At 40.7% G+C, this 18,192-nt stretch overlaps 1 protein-coding gene across 2 annotated transcripts in view; it reads right to left on the reverse strand.

The window, feature by feature from the left end:
* Positions 1–18,192, reverse strand: part of NELL1 (neural EGFL like 1) — an 877,378-nt gene that overhangs the window by 238,414 nt on the left and 620,772 nt on the right. The gene's annotated exons all lie outside the window — the stretch shown is intronic.

Below are 18,192 nucleotides of genomic sequence, written 5' to 3' on the forward strand. Positions count from 1 at the left end.
GAACTGCCAGTGCAAACCACCCAGCATAGGGCACTACAGGTATAGTGTGCTCAGGACCTGGAGGTGACTGTTGTTATTTATCACTAGGATTCTGTTTTCCCAAAGAACACTACTATCATGCACCGGTTTTTGTTCTAGATGTGCCAAGGATTACACAGAAAAGATCCCTATGCCATGCAGCTTATTCTTTAATGAAGGCTCATGGTCATTCCTTCCTTGACTTGATGAGTTTAGTTCTATCACATGGTTTACAGTGAAACTTGGAATCATAGCTACTTTGCAAACTCAGGAAAACTCAGGCATCGTGGGTATGTTGCTCTTTTGTCAACCACTAATTCGAAGCATGACTTGAATAGATTACAAATATACAATGAAATTAAAAACCTGATTCTGCCATTACAATGCCATTTGTTATTAATGTCATACCCTGGGGGAGATGTTGCCCTGGACCAACTCTGAAATGGTATTATTCTGTTTTTTTTTTTTTTTTCTTTTTTCTTTTCAATGTTTATTTATTTTTGGGACAGAGAGAGACAGAGCATGAACGGGGGAGGGGCAGAGAGAGAGGGAGACACAGAATCGGAAACAGGCTCCAGGCTCTGAGCCATCAGCCCAGAGCCCGACGCGGGGCTCGAACTCACGGACTGAGAGATCGTGACCTGGCTGAAGTCGGACGCTTAACCAACTGCGCCACCCAGGCGCCCCGGTATTATTCTGTTTTTGAAGGGACTCTCTTCATTGTGCAAGAAAACCAGAAAACTCAAAATTGAGGGAGCATTAATCCACAGAAAGACTACTTGTTTTATATTCAAAAAGTCTCAGCATGTGAAACAAAACTTGGACATGTAGGGAACAAAATGAGAATATAGGTTTGCAGATGCCCAGTATCATCATGTGTTCAATGTGACAACGCTGGTTTTACACTAACAAAAAAGTAATAACCATTCAAGGTCCAAACACTTTGCAGGATCCTCAGAAAGTTTTCTGGGCATATATTTAGTTTCCAGGGATACTCAGTATGCTGACAAAATATAAGGAAACATACAAGTTTCATTCAGCACCATCTGATAAAAGGAAACTCTTTTCTTTCCTACTGGTTTCCTTGAGGAAGCATTTTCCTCGAGCTCATTTCTGACCTGTGCAGGCAGAGGAATTAAATTCTGTTGGTAAATTTGGGGAGAATATGTATCAGGGTGATGATTCTCAGGTGGGAGAAGCAGGAAACAAGGCTGGAAGCACCATTAGAAGTATGTAATTGTTACATTTCTAGCTTTGTTTTGGATAGTTACTAGATGTGAATTACAGCCTTTAAAAATAACCATCAAGATACCTCAATAAATAATAGCTGACTACCAAGGACCAATGATTACATGGTATTATGAGCCAAGATTATAATTAAGTTGATTATGTGCACCTAAAACTCCAAATGGGGAGGAAATATTTAAAACCTATTCATGCTTACCAAAACTCCATGGCCACCCCCACTTCTTTCTTGGGAATGAGCTGCCTTCATTCAGATGGAATCAATTTTCCTTACCTCCCAGATGATGCCTTCCTCCCTGGAACCTGGTTGGTAAGTCAGCCTTCTTCTGTGTTCATTCTTAGCAAACTAACTTGTCTTACCGACTTAAACTCATCTTCTTCAACCCAGCTGTCAGTAACAAAGGTGATATCACCTCTATGTTTGCTTTTTGGTTTATTCCTCATTTCTTTCAGAACATGGTACGTATCAAAGACCCTCTCAAACATGTCTGGTTGTCACAGATGGCAGGTAGGGTCAGTGCGGTAATGACATTTGGTGGGTAGAGGACAGTGATGTTGCTAAACGTCTTGTAATGTATAGGTTGGCCCTGCATAACAAAGAATTATCTGGCCCAAAATGTCAACAGTGTTGAGACTGAGAAACTCTGCTCCAACTTTACACAATGTAAGTCTATTAGGTGTCTCCAGGAGCAAAATTCTGTTACTTTAACCCTTTTTTTCCATTTCTACCTCCTTAATCTCTTCCCCCCTGCAAAAAAAAACAGTTAAAATGCAGAAAAAAACCTAAGAATAAAATCATCCTGGGGCGCCTGGGTGGCTCAGTCGGTTAAGCGGCCGACTTCGGCTCAGGTCATGATCTCGCGGTCCGTGAGTTCAAGTCCCACGTCAGGCTCTGTGCTGACAGCTCAGAGCCTGGAGCCTGTTTCGGATTCTGTGTCTCCCTCTCTCTGACCCTCCACCGTTCATGCTCTGTCTCTGTCTCAAAAATAAATAAACGTTAAAAAAATTAAAAAAAAAATCATCCAGATGGCTAGTCTGATACATAAAACCAAACATCCAGATGTCTACAACTCTCCATTTTCATATTATTCTGGTCTTAAGCACACAGTATACTGCACAAGTTGATATTTAACTATTGCCTCCAGGTCACCATCACCCCTATTTCTTACTATGTGTGTTTGTATCCACAGCTGAAATAGCCCTTTGCACTCTCCTTTTCAACACTAATAATACTAACAATAGTAATGGTGAATTCCATTTATGGAAGACCTATTAAGGCCTTAAAGACCTTCCATTTCATCCTAACAGCAGCAGCACTGTGGATTAGCCATGTTATCCTCATTGTCAGATGAGAAAGCTGGCTTAGAGAAGTGGAAGGTCACACTGCTAAGTGGTAATCTGGGTTTTGAGTCCAGCATCAATCACCTCTTTCTAAGTCATTACCATTTTGAGCTTGCCCACCTACTGTGTGCAGAAAACATGCTGGGTGCTGAGAAGTCTATAGCTAGGTGAGAGATGGCAGAGACATCTAAAACACATATAAAACCAAGAATAAAATGCAATAAATGCTATGATAGCAATATGAATAAAATGCCGACAGAACACAGAAGACAATGTGATAAATTGTGCCTGATGGACTTAGGGCAAAGCTTTTCAACAGAGCTGGCATTTGAGTTGGGTCTGGAGGAATGAATGGGATTTTTGCCAAGAAGAGAAGCACAGGAAAAGGGACACTTCAGGTCAAGGTTTGTCCTGTGGAAAGGTATTGAATAGAAGATGAAAATGAGTCAGTGTTTATTACTCACATCAAGGTTAGAGACGGAGCATTAGAAGAAAATGCAGTTAGTCGTGCAGGCAAACAGGAGCATGTTAGCACCTGCAAACCATCCTCTCCATCTTCCCATTTCCCATCCACCTCCTGGATTTGTTAGTGACCTCAAGGCACAGTAGTGTACTGCCTGGATATCTGCATACAGACTCTTTTGTTCTGTCCATCATTCTAGTTATTTGGTTTAACATAATGCTTTGCTAATCTTTTTTACTACTCTAAATAGTAGGCTGTAGGTTTTATTCAGAAACCTTCACATACACACAACCAGTAATATAAAATTGACTCTCAGTATGTGTAATGCATTTTGATGTTTTCTACTGTATTGACTTCCATTGCATTGCTTTGCACTGTACTCTCTTCTCTATCATTTTTAAAACAAGCTATCATTCAATGACTTACTTCTCCAGCCCGCTAAACCTGCACTTTAAACTAGGCACTTATTTCACACATCCTTGGTAATCACTGTATTCTTCTAGCCTACAGCATTCTGTGACAGTATGTGGGGCCACAGAGTCACTTTTAGATTAATCTTCAGATTTTGGTCTTAGCTCTAGAAAGAGTGATAAAAGTAAATGTTGCTATTCTCTAGGGATATAGTTGCAACAGAGGCCATGTGGCCTGAAAAGTCAAAATATTTACTATATGAGCCTTAACTGAAAATCTCTTTCAGAGGAAAAATTAGTTGGGAATGACCATGGTTGAAAGGAGAGATAGTGCATCCTTTTGCATTTTGTTTTGGAGGGGAGAGGCGGGGTGAGGCTGTATATATGCTTCTCTGACTGGACTGTGAGACTCCTAAGGATGAGGGTCATGTTGTTTGCAATTCTGCCTTCCTCTCTATCATCTTGAATTCTGGTGATATTAAACCTGTGTATTTTGGTAGAGTACATCAATTATGTAAAGAAAACAAAGTTTGAGAAGTCAGTTTTGTGTCATGAACTGTATCATGAAATTTGAGATCAACATTTGACCAAGTCAGATCAATTCAGTTTTAAAAATGGATCATTTACTATGTGTTCAGACACTAGATACTCTAGTAAGACATGATCCCTATCCTCCAGAATCTGAAAGTCTATTATAATGATTCTCCCTGAGGCAATCCTCTCCTCCCCAGGGGATACCTGGCAATGTCTGGAGGCATTTTCTGGGGTCACAAATGGGGGAGTGCAGTGGTGGGTGTACTGGTGGGCAGAGACCAGGAATGCTGCTGCTGAACATCCTGCATGCACAGGACAGCCCCAAAGCAAATTATCCAGCTCAACATGTCAACGGTGTCAAAGGTTAGCAAAGGTAGACAGTCCTTTTTATTTAGTCATTCAACAGATACTTATTGAATACCCTCTGTGCCAAAGATTATTCTGAGAACCAAGAATTACAAAGAATAGATAAAAAATACTTCAACTTATGGGTCTATATTCTAGTGGGAGAATATATACAATAACAAAATAAGTGTGTAAGTGGAACAGTAAGGTAGATGATGACAAGCGATATAGTGAAAACCACAAGAGAGCAGGAGAGTGGGGTAGGGGGAGGTGACAACGGGGGAGGGTTACAGTTAAACAGGGCAATTGTGGAAGGTGTCACTGAGCAGGTGACAGCTGAGTAAAGACACAAGCGGAGGAGTGAGCCATCAAGCAGAAAAGTGTTCCAAGCAGAGGTTACAGCAAGTGCAGAAGCCCTGAGGGGTAGAGTGTACAGATCACGTCGTGCTTTATATATCCTAGCAATACTGCCTGCACAAACGTCTTTCTAGAAGATCAAAAAGAGGTCCACACAACAGCAGATGCCTAAGCTGGATCAGAAAAACAGTAAGGAACAAAGCAGTTTGGGGCCAAGGAGGGTCAAGTCAGGGCTGGGGAGCAAGAGCACATGCAGAAGGACAGATGCATGGAGCACCACTGGTGGAACCAGAGGAGCACAGAGCTTGCTGGGAGATGGGCCATAAGGAAGGAGATACAGTGACTGTGACACAGTGACTGTAGCTGGTATTCTTTTTTTTTGTTTAATGTTTATTTATGTTCCAGAGAGAGAGTGTGTGTGAGCATGGGAGGGGCAGAGAGAGGGAGACACAGAATCTTAAGCAGGCTCCAGGCTCCAATCTGTCAGCGCAGAGCCTGACGTGGGGCTCAAACCCACAAACCATGAAATCATGACCTGAGCCGAAGTCAGACGCTTAACCCACTGAGCCACCCAGGCAACTCCCCCACCGTTTTCTTTTTTTAATATTTTTGAGAGAGAGAGAGAGAGAGAGCACAAGTGGAGGAGGGACAGAGAGTGGGGGACAGAGGATCTGAAGCAGGCTCTTCACTGACAGCACAGAGCCCGACACAGGGCTTGAACTCATGAGCCGTGAGATTATGACCTGAGCTGAAGTCTGACACTCAACTAACTGAGTCACCCAGGCGCCCCTGTAGCTGGTATTCTACTAACCCAGGCTTTGGGCTATTTCACTGAAGAGCCACTTCTACTTTGCCTTCCTCCTCAGGTACTCACTGCTCTTACGAACAATTCAGAACTGCCAATATTGTCTTATTTTCCTGTAATTCCAATTTCATTCAGAATAAAACTGGTGGCTTTTTCCTAGGAAAGCATAGCCAAAATGCTGAATATGAATAAGTTTCTTGAGTTTAAAGTCTCTGAAATGTAGAAATGGAAGAACCACATAAAAGGAAGAGCAATGCAGCAAAAAAATCTCTAAGAACTTGGGAATGAGGAATATTCGGCCCTGATTTTTTGCACGTAGGGGTCAATCATTCACACATTACTCAAACAACATGGGTGTCTGTGGAATTCTTCCATAGAGCCTACGGCTTGGTGTATGGTTATGACTCTGGAAACAGGTCTAGGTTCCGGTCCCGGTTCCAACCTTTATTAGCTGATTGATTCTCACCCCTCAGCTTGGGTGAGATATAACTGACATTAAAAAAAAAGCATTGTGTACATTTAAGGTGTAAAATATGTTGATTTATTACATTTTTATATTATAAAAGGATTGCCACCATGACCTTGTTTTGAAAATTGCTTAATCTCCTTAAGCACCAAATTCCTTATCTGTATAGTTAGGTCAATAAGAGAACCTATGGCATGCTGATATTACTGGGATTAAATAAATAGTGCATATAAAGTATTTTTCACCGTGCCCATGAACATAAGTGCACAATAATGGTCAGTTCCTCTTAAATCTGTCAGTCTCTTAATATAGGTTAGAGACTATAGGACTAACCTACAGATTAGGACTAACCTATATTAATATAGGTTAATACAGTCTCTTAGGTTAATATAGTGCAGCAATTTCTTCCCAAGTGTGAAAACTTGTGATCTGTCTTCCCTAACTGGCATATAAACTGATGCCAGAGTTCAGGAGAGTTTGTTGAAGACTAGAATCAATAGGAAGGAAAATAATAAGGGATTAAGACAAAAACCTAAGAAGAGGAACAGAGTAAGAGTTGGGGTTCAAATCTCAAAAAGCGAAATTCAGGAAGCTAGTTAAGGATGTCCCACAATGTAAAAAACTAAGACAACAGCCAAGTTTTATCTTTGCAACAAAAACTCTGAAAGCAATTCAAAATGTGGTGTTCAGCATTTACAGGAGTGCTAAAAATGGGAACCTGAAAGTGCTATCTGTGAAAAGCAGTTGAGGAGAATGCCCAGGGTGAGGAGGTCAGAAGGTTTCCTGCTGCATGCCATATTGGAGTCAAGACCTATATTATACTGTGACCTCTGGAGGTCACGGTCTGGAAACTTTTAAGAAACAAATTCCAGTAACCTCTCCCCGGGAAAAGCATTCTGTGATTTTATATAACCACATGGAATGAGATGTTAAACCTTGAGTGAGATATGAATCCAGGCTGCAGTGATAGTAGCTGGGTCATCTGGGTGGAGCTGAGCTCTTGAGAGGGTTTTTCCATTTTCTACCTCCACCTTGAAATTGGAGCGATTTCTCAGACTCATAAAGCATTCTGTGCTTTGGTTTAAAAAGCGCTCCACAAGAATCTTAAAAGGCAATCTGCAATGGAACCATTCTGTAATGAATGTGGACACGAAGAGGACAGGAACTAGATGACATGCCCAAGCAAAAGTTAATTACAAGGCAGAGACTGAGAATTCCAGAATTTCTCCCCAATGGGAGAAAGCTTGTTTGAGTTTTTAAAGGAGTGGAGAGGGAAAGAGAGAGGGTAGAAATAAGGGAGGAGGGAAAGATGAAAGGAGAAAAAGAAGGAAGAAGTTTGCAGTTCTCCCCACTCCTGCCCTTTCAAATACCTAACACAGATGGACACCTGGACGGTCAGATGACTGGCTCTGGGACATGGGCAGCCTGGCTACAAATGTCAGGTCTTTTTCTAGCTGTGTAACCTAGAACTTACCGAGACACATTTGTAAACCTTATTTTCCTCATGGAAAAATGGGAAATTAAAACAGCACTATCTTTATATGGTTGTCATGAGGAAAAAAAATTTACTGCAGGTTGAGCGCTTAGAGTCAGGTGCTCAAAAGATAATAATTATTGATATTATTATCATTAGTTACATACACAGAGAGGAAATCTATCTAGGGGAAAAAAGACACTGACTTGGGGCACTAAAGGTAAATGAAATGAAACCCTACCTCAGGGTTATCACACTGTTGTTTGTATTTTGCTGAAGAGGTATAATTTTTCAATTCCATGCTTCAAGATCCCAAGGAAGGAATACAGAATTAGAATTATTAATTACCATGTTGTAGAATGCAAAGACTTCCAAAGAGCTCTGCTTGCTGGAGGATTGAAAAACATATATTTGACCTTTCTTTGGCTGTCTTCAAAGTCAAAGCCCAGGGTCCTCTTAAGTGAGCTTGTCTGATTAATGGCTGGCTTCATGCTGCACATACCCGCCGGGCCTCGAGCCTTCACCACTGCCTGGTTATCTGTCTTTCTAGATGTTTAGCGATAGCTCACCTACAACACGAGCTGCCCTCATTCCTGAGCTAATGTTATTTTTGAAATATCTAGGCTCAAGTCCCTCAAAATGTATTTCTAATTTATAGAGCACAGTGGAGGTAAAACAGCACAGTCCCTAGAATCAGAGATACCTGGATTCAGTCACTAGCTGTGTGACCTTCAGCAAGTTACAAGCCTTCTCTGAGCCTCAGTTTGCCCACTTGTGAGATGAAGACATGACTACCTCTTCTTCAAGTTGGGGTGAAGGTTAAATGACAGGATAAATACACCAGCAAGTGGCACAGAGCCTGTACATTGCCTTCCTCTGCAGAAGGCTTCCTTGCCACTTTTCACCAGCAGCCTTATCCCACCAGATGCTCAGCAGTTCCCCAAACATGCTGAGCTTGCTTGCATATTCATCTGGTGAGCCCACACGATACCGAACATGCCGGGATGAGGCAAGCCACCACTGCTGTTTCCTGAGGGTGCTATATAGGACTTTCTTTCTTCTATAAAGACACCAATCGCTGGATTTAGAGCCCGTGCTAAATCCAGGATGGTACCACCTCAAGGTAAGATTTGCAAATCTTAACTATATTTGTGAAGACCCCATTTCTAAAGGTCACATTCACAGGTATTAGGGGTTAGGACCTAGAATATCTTTCAGGGGGCCACTATTCGACCTACTCCAGGTATCCTCCTTTCTTCCTCCAGAGGACCTTTAGCACATTTCATCATAGCACTTATCGTACTGTCCTCTAACCATCTTCTCACTAATCTGTTTGACCTAATTGATTTGAACTTCTCAAGCAAACAGACCATGTCCTTCATCTCTCTGTCTCCAGTTCCAAGTGTAGCTCCTGGCACATAATACACACTCAATCGCTCCTTACTGAATAAATAAATTACAAATCACAGAGTAGACTTCTAAAACCAGCAGAGGATTTAGTGGAGTATCACCGGGAAGTTTAACCTTCCCATTATCATTGGTGAAGACAATCAAGTGTTTGCATCTAATGTTGGGCTTTTACAAATGCGTTGGCTTCTATTTTCTTTTTCAACAGAATGCAACACAGGGTCAATGAAGTTATATACCTATGCATTAAGCAATGGAGAAGAATTCTTAACCATAAGAACAGAGGCATTTGTTCAATATTAGTTGTTTCCAAACTTAAACAAAATCTACATCAAGAGTTAAATCATTTCCTTCTTTTGTTAGCCATTCATGGTGGTGTCATTTTCCACTTGCCATTTTTCAAGAGCGCAATCAGGACCCTTCAACCTGCAGAATGATACCTTATGCAATAGTCATACCCAAGAAATTACTGGAGTGAGAAAATATTTTCAAAGCAGGAAGCAAGACAAAAAAGGTAGCCAGATAAAGTGAATGAGATAATCATTCAAAAGTGTGTTTTTATTGTGTCAGAAAAAAAACTGATGATTGGTAGATATAAAAGCTGAGAACTTGAGAAGTAGGAGACAGGAAAGAAAGAGAAGGAAGACAAGAGATTGGCTATAGCAACAGAAGCCATGCCAAAGAGAAGAAGAAGGTGTAGAGGGCTGATGATGTTTCTCAACATGGAGATGAGAAGAGCACAGACAGAGGAGACAGAGGGGATCCAGTCTCTCAGACTAGGAGTCCCCTGAGCTCATAGGAGCCACCTCCTGGGCATGACTCCAGAGATGTCCCACTATCTATCAGACTTATGGAATCTGACGGCTAGGTAGAGGCAGCAAGTAAAAGGATGGTCTCATTTACTTCAAGAGTCACAGAGAAAATGCTAATGATTACCATCTAGCGGATTGTGAAACATTTAATGAAAGGCCAAACCAATTCATGTCCATTTTATTGGTTTCATAGGGCAGTGCTGTGATCAGTAATACCAGATACAGCCATACTGAGGACACAGTGATGGCCACTACAGTAGGGTATCAAGCTTAACTGTGATACAATAATTTACTTAGGCCTACCCTGTAGCATTACAAAGCAGCAAACACAAAAAGGTACCTCTATCAAAGACAATGTAACACAGACATTCCCAAACTCAAACGATCAAAAAAATTTGGTTCACTGATAAGTGAAAGGGGGGAGATTTTTCCCAAGAAAACATAATAGACTAAGTTCTGTGTCCACCCCCCACCCGCAAAAGAGTCTCAAAGACAAAGCACTATAGATAAAAACAATAATCAGAACACCATGAAGTTTCAAAACCATTTTCTAGGGTTTCACCAACCTCTTTCCTGAATGTAGTGCATTCCCTGAACAGTTTTTCATGCTGATAAAACTAAGGTTGATGTTGCCAATACTTGCCAAACAGAGTCAGGCAGGTGCTGGCCAATTCCATTTCCCTGCAACTATACAGAAAATGGACAGGTTGACTTTTCTCAGATGCGTTAATGCTGTCAGCCTCCATAAAATACCATCACTGATGAGTGGTAAATTTCATCAATTACAGTCATCTACGGCATCACACACATACCTTCTGCTTTCAAAGCAAAAACAATTGGTTTCTTCCTGCTGTGTTCTTTTAACACTCATCTAAGGGTTGTGGGTCTAACAGAATCACCTTCCATCATTCCACACACACACACAGTCACCAGTCCTTGTGTCCTCTCCTCCCCATTTCATTGCTACTTGTTTAGACATGTATCATTTCCAAGTACCCCATTCCTCTTCTTAAAAACTTATGAAGACTCATTTTCATCCAAAGAAGTCTTCCTTGGAATGCTACACAAAGCCATCATAATCTGACTCCACTCTTTCCTCAAGTTTTTTTTTCAATATTTCTCAATATGTTTTACCTAATTCTACCATAAACAAAATTCTCTCCTAGAACACTACACAGTATTTCACATGATTCTCCACCCTGTAATGCCCTTGCCTCACTTATCAATTCATCCTTCAAGACCTAGTTCAAATGGCATACCTTATATCGGGATTTCCCAGGCCCAGATACTTCTATTTTGCTATAATCACAGCCCTTAGAAAAAGCACTGCACATTTACTATATCCAGAAAGTGCATTAATCATTTAACACTGTTTATATCTTTAAACCCCACTCCAAAGTGCTATAAGGTAGGTGTATTATTTTGACTTTATAAATAAGGAAATAGAGGCTTAAAGAGGCCAAATACCTTTCAAATTTACATAGCTCTCATGTGATGAAGCACCTTTTACACTGTTTTCAAATGACTGGTTTACATGTAATTTATTACTATCCAAGCTTACAAAGGAGCCAGAGCCCTGAAATCCTCACTTCTGTATTTCTCCCAGGGCCCAGCATGGGGACTGCTACACATTAGATAAATGGACACCATGTGTTTAAAAACTGGAAGGATGACAAGAACAAAGAACATTCTTTGCTCTAATCTGTACTACCTTGTTTTTGTATTTTGTCTTGTGTCCAAAGTCTTGATCATACTGAAGAAACAGATCAAAGAAAATAACTTCATCATGTTTCTGCCACCTAATGTTACCTTAATGATTCCTTCTGAGGAAAGGGGTCTTACTCTACACAGAAAGACATTTCCCTGAAGACATTTCTACCCAACCGACACAGCAATACTTCACTCTGCCTCTGAACTCCAGCCATATTGAGTCATTTTGATACTCCATGTTCAACCAGCCCCTGTTGTCTCTATCTGTTCAGGTTAGAAGCCTTATCCTCCACTCTCTTTCCAGCTCTTAAGAACTTAACCCTCTTTTGAACCAATTACCTCAAGAACAACCTAGATACTCCTTCTAGGCACATATTATTCCATAGGCTCTATGTGCCACCACTGCCAATGTAAAACACTTGGTGAGTAGTTTATACTCGGACTTCAGAATTCTGCCTGGTAAAACCTACCCTGAGCTCAGCTCAAAACTTCTAAGAGAGATTAAATGGCTAGAGATTTCTTGCTAGCAATAATGACTTAATGCTTAATGATATGTGTGTCTATCATTCTAAAAGGTACAATTGAATATCTCTGGGGAAATCACACTTCTGGGTAAATACCTTCTATGATTCTACTCCTTAAAGAAGCCAAGTTCTTTCCCACTTCAGGGTCTTTTTGTGTGTTGTTCCCTTTGCCTAGAATATTCTTTCTCAAGCTGTTCAGATGGCTCACAGCCTCATTTCATTCTGACCTCTACTCAAATGCTACTGCTTCAGAAATCCCTTCCAAAAATGGGACCTAAATGAGACCACTGCCACTCGATGCCTTCACCCTACTTTATGTTTCTTCACAGCATTTGTCTCCCCAACATGTCACAGTGTTTGTGGCAGTGGTGGAGCAGCATGTTTGCAATTTACAAACACTTAATCTTGGCCAAAGGGTATTCTATGTACTTTGCATGAATTGGGTATGTAATCTATACAACTAGCTAACAGTTGGTTATTTCTATCATATACCATGTTAGAGACAAGAACACAAACATATAGAAGTAATTTACCACCAATCGTCCAGATAGTACACAGCTTGTGAGTAGGATATAGAAGGATAAATACGAGTTTTTTAGGTGAATAAGATGGAGCAAGACATTTTGGTACATGTCGTGAATATATACATATTTTTGTTTTTGTCTGTTCATTATCCATTTATAGTAGCACCATGTACTGTTTTATTTCAGAAATCCCTCTTATCTCTACTCTTAGTTCTTGTGGCTTGGGTTGAGTTCATTGCATGTTCTATTCCTAAGAATGGACATATATAACTAAGCCAATTCAAAGAGAACATGTTCTTTATGACATTGTGGGGTTGGGGTGGTAGGAAGTGCCGTCATTTCAATGGAACTGCTGAGCTAATATAAGTGTAAAACTGCCAAAGGTTATTTTTCCTTCCACTTGAGAGCTGCCTGAGAAAGAAATCTAACATAGAAAACTTCAGACTGTAGGAATGGGGTGAGGGTGAGGGTGAGGGAGGGAGGGAGGGAGGGAGGGAGGAGGAGGGGAGAGAGAGAGAGAGAGAGATTTTCTCATATTAACGTGAAAACCTTGAGTCCAGCAATGCCTTTTCTATCCCTTCACTGTTAGTTTAATGAACCAATAAATTCCCAGCAATTCTTTAGCCAGTTTGAGTTGGGTTAGTATCACCTCTAACTGATATATTTCTTACTAATACAGCAAAAAACAGGCTTCCACGTACTGGGAACTTCAACTAACTTAGTATTGGTGGACCCTAAAGTGCTATGAAAAAAGGGAAAGGAGATGAGGCTGGAGGCAGAAGCGGTCTGTAAGCTTAAGTGGATAAAAACTGATATCATATTAAGGTGCCTGCCACTGCTATTGCTCGTAGTACAGAACTTACAGATAAGGTTTCACGTGCTGTGAACAGTGCAGAGAACATCAACAGCCACAGTGAAGAAACTGCTCTGAACCACGAGGAATTCTCTGGGAGAAGACATTTTTTAGGAAGAGAATTTAGAGCAGTCAGCAAACCCACATTGCCCCAGAAGTCATGTAGCATTGATACTGCATGCTAGAGTAGACAAGAAACAGCTCAGGAGTGTGAAATATGATGGCTTTGAACACAACCAGGACCTGTGGTCAGAAGGCATGTGTTCACAACCCCAGTATTTTTTCCTGATCATATAGCAACTGGGTGGCCTTCACTTTGCGCTCTGGAAATGGAGGGAATGACCCCTTACCCTATCAATGTCACAGGGTTTCAGAGAGGTCCAAAGAAGATACGGATTTTCAAATGCCTTGGAAATTGTAAAGCCCCCTACAAATGTGCATTACTGTTAAAGTAGTCAGGTGATCAGAGACAGAGTATAAGTTTTAACATTCATTTTCTGTGTGTTCCCGATCAAGTCATTAAACCCTTGGGGTTTCATCTCACTTCTTTTTAAGATACCAAAACTCAATGGTATTAACATGTTCTTTCCAACTAGAACATTATTTTCGTAATTCTCCAAGTCTGCACTTCCCCTTTGTGGAAAGACATCAATCACCTAAATTTATAAAGTGGCAAATTGGGATTTTCCAGAAGGCAAAAGCCAAGCTATTTCTGAAGTCAGAGTCCAATCCCAGGTAAGTACCATAGCCCAGCAGCATCTACAGCTTTAACACTGATAACAGAAGCATAATTCCCAGTGTTAATTCAAAGCAACAAATGAGGTAAATTCGCACTGACTAGTGGGTTGAATAAAGCAGTTAGTTCACTATGCATTCGAGAAATATTTCCATATAAATTCTTACAATTAAACTTCTGGCACTTAAAAGATTAAATTACAAAGAAAATTCACTTACAGTTGACACATCATTTCCTGGAGAAGCAGAATAGCCGAGGTGTTCATAATACAACAACTATCATTACATAGCATGTTCACAGCCAAACACTGCTTTGAAATTCACTGAAACAATGTGATAAGGAAGTCAGGCATTATCCCCATTGCTAAGGTAGGAAAACTGATGCTCTGGATATAACCTGACTTACACTCAAAACACATAGTAGGTGGAACTGCTGGAAATTTCCACTTTGGGTCTTTTGATTTCCGAGTCTCTATGGCTATATTCCTTCATGGCAGCCACTGTACCAGGGTTGCTATTAGATGCCATGACTTTTCATTTTATGTTATGCAAACAGAAGAGACTGTTGAGTTTTTGAAGGGGTGGGATAAAAAAAAAACAACCCACTTGTTATGAGAGGTCTAGACCAACTGAGTGCCATTCAGCAGAGTTCAGATGAGTGTGCTGTCTGGGTTTAAACACCCAAATACACATCACACAATGCTATTGCTTCTGTACCAAATTTCAGGCCCAATGCCCACATGTGTGATTGATGGAACTCAATTAATACTTCTGTCTGCCTCCTGATTTCTTAGTGACACCACGTTATCCCAGCATGTTACAGCTGCCCTGAAATCTCTTCACTGGCTCCTGCTACAATTGGGTATTGATTGAAAAATTCTATTACTGTACTTAGTTACACAGCTTTCAATAAACAGGTCACAGACGGCACTGTGGCTGGTTTCAAGGAGAGCTGAAAGACCTGAGGGCAATGAGATACCTAAGAAAATTAGCAAGAAGCCTTAAATGCTCAGGCGGAAGGCACAGATCTCCTTATCGGCATGTGACCTGGTAATTTAGTAAGTACTGACTCGCTTCTGGTCCTCAGATGAGGCACACCTGCTGGATACAAAATTAAAAATATTTAGCCTAATGGTACTTCAAACCAAAACAAGAACTAAGGGCTTGGCAGGTGATGGTTTGGAGAGGCTAACACTCCCAGTTCAATTAATATTGAGCAAGCCCTTTATCCTAGGCATCAAGCTAGATGGAGATATTAAGAAACAGAAAAAATGATTCCCATTATCAAGAGTTGGCAAACTACAACCCACAGGCCAAATCTAGCCTGCTGTCTATTTTTGTGAATAAAGTTTTTTTGGAATACTGTCAAGGTCATTTGCATATTGTCTTTGACTGTTTTGCTGCGATGACAGAGTTGAGTAGTGGTGGCAGAGACCACATGCCCCACCAAAGTTAAAATATTTATGACCTGGCTTTTTACAGGGAAAAACAAACAAACAAACAAACAAACAAACAAACAAAACCGAAAAAAAAAAAAAACCCAAAACACAAAACTTTGCTGACCTGTGGGCTAGACTGCTGTGGGAGCAACAGGTACCAATGGATAGTTTGAATATAACATTCTACATTTCTGACAGAACACAGGGTGATAAGAAACCTTTAAGGAAGGGTACTTAGACTTTCCATAGGGTGCCAGGCGGAGCCTAACAGCTTGAGCTATTTCTGAAAGAATGAATGGGTTTGGCTAAGTGAAGAAAGATAAAGGGTGGGAAGCTATAAGCAGGAGCACCTGTGCAAGGAAGATTGCAAAGTAATAGAACGAGATCATGCTGGTGCATGAAATGCCATCTACATAGGAGCTACTGAACTACATGAGTCTCAAAAGGAAGGCAGGAACCTGGTCACAAAGAGTCTTATATGTTATACTGAGAGTCTGGGCTTTATCTAATCCTAGGCTATCAAAGGGATTAAATAAGGGGATAGTCAAATTAGTATTTTGGATAGATCTCTTTTGGAGTAAAAAGGCGGTAACATGGATGGATCTAGGGAGTTCATAGGTGGAATTTAAGAAACCAAACAAATGAACAAAGATCAAAGGAGACAATCCAAGAAAGAGACTCTTAATAATAGAGAGCAAATTGGTGGTTACCAGAGAGGAGGTGGGGATGGGTGAAATAGGTGATGGGATTAAAGAGTACACTTACCACAGTGAGCACTAAGTAATGTACTGCATTATTCAATCATTATATTGTACACTCATAGACACTAATAAAACTAATAGAACTAATAGAACACTGTATGTTAACTATACTGAAATTAAGAAAATAATAAAGTAAAATTATACTAAAGGAGTATGAATTGAAAGAGACTATTACAAGCTGTTAGACACTGGAGATAATTCAGTGGTCCAAATGACAGATATTACAGGTCTAGGCTCTGCTTGCAGTAAAATTTCCATTCAGTAATATCAAAAGAAAGAGACTAGTGAAGAGGAAGATGGTATTTTCCTTAAAAAAGTGATGCTAGAGGCGCCTGGGTGGCTCAGTCGGTTAAGCGGCCAACTTCAGCTCAGGTCATGATCTCGCAGTCCGTGGGTTCATGCCCCGCGTCGGGCTCTGTGCTGACAGCTCAGAGCCTGGAGCCTGTTTCGGATTCTGTGTCTCCCTCTTTCTCTGACCCTCCCCTGTTCATGCTCTCTCTCTGTCTCAAAAATAAATAAATGTTAAAAAAAATTAAAAAAAAAAAAAGTGATGTTAACCAAAAACATAGCCAGCATCTCTGACTGGCTTTTATGCATCTAATCTAAGCGGGGGCATTGAAAATCACTGGCAAGAGTCTTAGGCCGATGCTCAATGTAATAAAGGAAAGAGGAGGAACATAACTGAAAATGTGCTCTGTGCCAGACATAGTGCCAGCTTCTTCACATAGGTCTTACTTGACTCTGCAGAAATAAATAAATAAAGCAAGCAAGCAAGTATACCCATTTTAAAATGAAGGAAAGGGTCTCCTTTGGGATTGTATCAATACACTCCCTGGTCAGGACCCTAGAACATGACAGGCACTCGACAACATTTGGTGTCTTCCTTATTGGAATGCCCCGACTCATCATCCTTACCGAGTCCAACAGCTTTCTCATTCCACAGATGATTTTATATACCTCCTTTTACCTAAGCTTTTTGCGGGTATTCAGGATTCAGTGGAGACAGGATGGAACTAGCCTTGGCATCACAGACATTATAATGCATGGTACTGGGTTGCGGGAGTATAGTCGGGAAGCAAAAATCAGAGATTCTGAGTCAATTCCAGATTTTTATCATTTATATACACAAACAAGCTCACACAGCCCCCTAACTACAGAGCTATGTGGAAACAATGAACAAAGAAAATGAGACCTCAATTGGTTTCTTCTCAAAAAGAAAAGGTATTATTAAGTATACAAGTTTCTTTATTCGAAGCTCTAAACGCCACATAAGGTTGGTTACTGTCTCCTCCACACCTGCGCAAATGATACTGTCACGTGTTAAAAGAATCAAACAAGGAAGCCATTAGACTGAGGTGACATCCCTGTACCTACAGACTATGCAAGCATGTGAAAACCTGAGCCAGAGTCAATTCCTGTCAGCACCTCAAGGTTAAGAAGTGAAAACTTAAGAACAACCAATCACAACCAGCCAAGTAGGCTTTCCCAAATAAGGCAAGCACTTAAGCTATAGCCAATCAAATGATTTCCTTGTTTTGCTTCCCTGTGTGGTCTATAAAAGCCTTTCCCTTAGTTCCCTGCCAGCAGAGTGCTGCTCCATTTGAATTGATGTCTGCTCAAATAAACTCTCATAAGTTTTCAGGTGCCTCAGTTTATCTCTTAACACGAGGGAGGGGGTTCCAAGAGCTACTTGGTTCAGCATTTAACATAGCGTGATGTACAAATAAGCACTTAATAAATGCCTTTTCATGGGGATAATGGCTTGGTCTGGCGAATAGTTTGAGCGACTGGCCATGTGTACTTAGCTGGAGAAATTATCTTTCCTTACCCTCCAGTATCAATTCACTCCCAATTAATACCATTCATCACATATACTCCAGACTCCCACAGTCATAAACTCTGATTACTTTGTCTGAATTACCAACATGGGGCCTTGTTTACAAACGCCTGAGCTTCCATTTGGAATAAG

The sequence above is a fragment of the Puma concolor genome, chromosome D1 (genome assembly GCF_028749965.1).
Source record: "Puma concolor isolate L17-30 chromosome D1, mPumCon1.1.hap2, whole genome shotgun sequence".
NCBI lineage: Eukaryota > Metazoa > Chordata > Mammalia > Carnivora > Felidae > Puma > Puma concolor.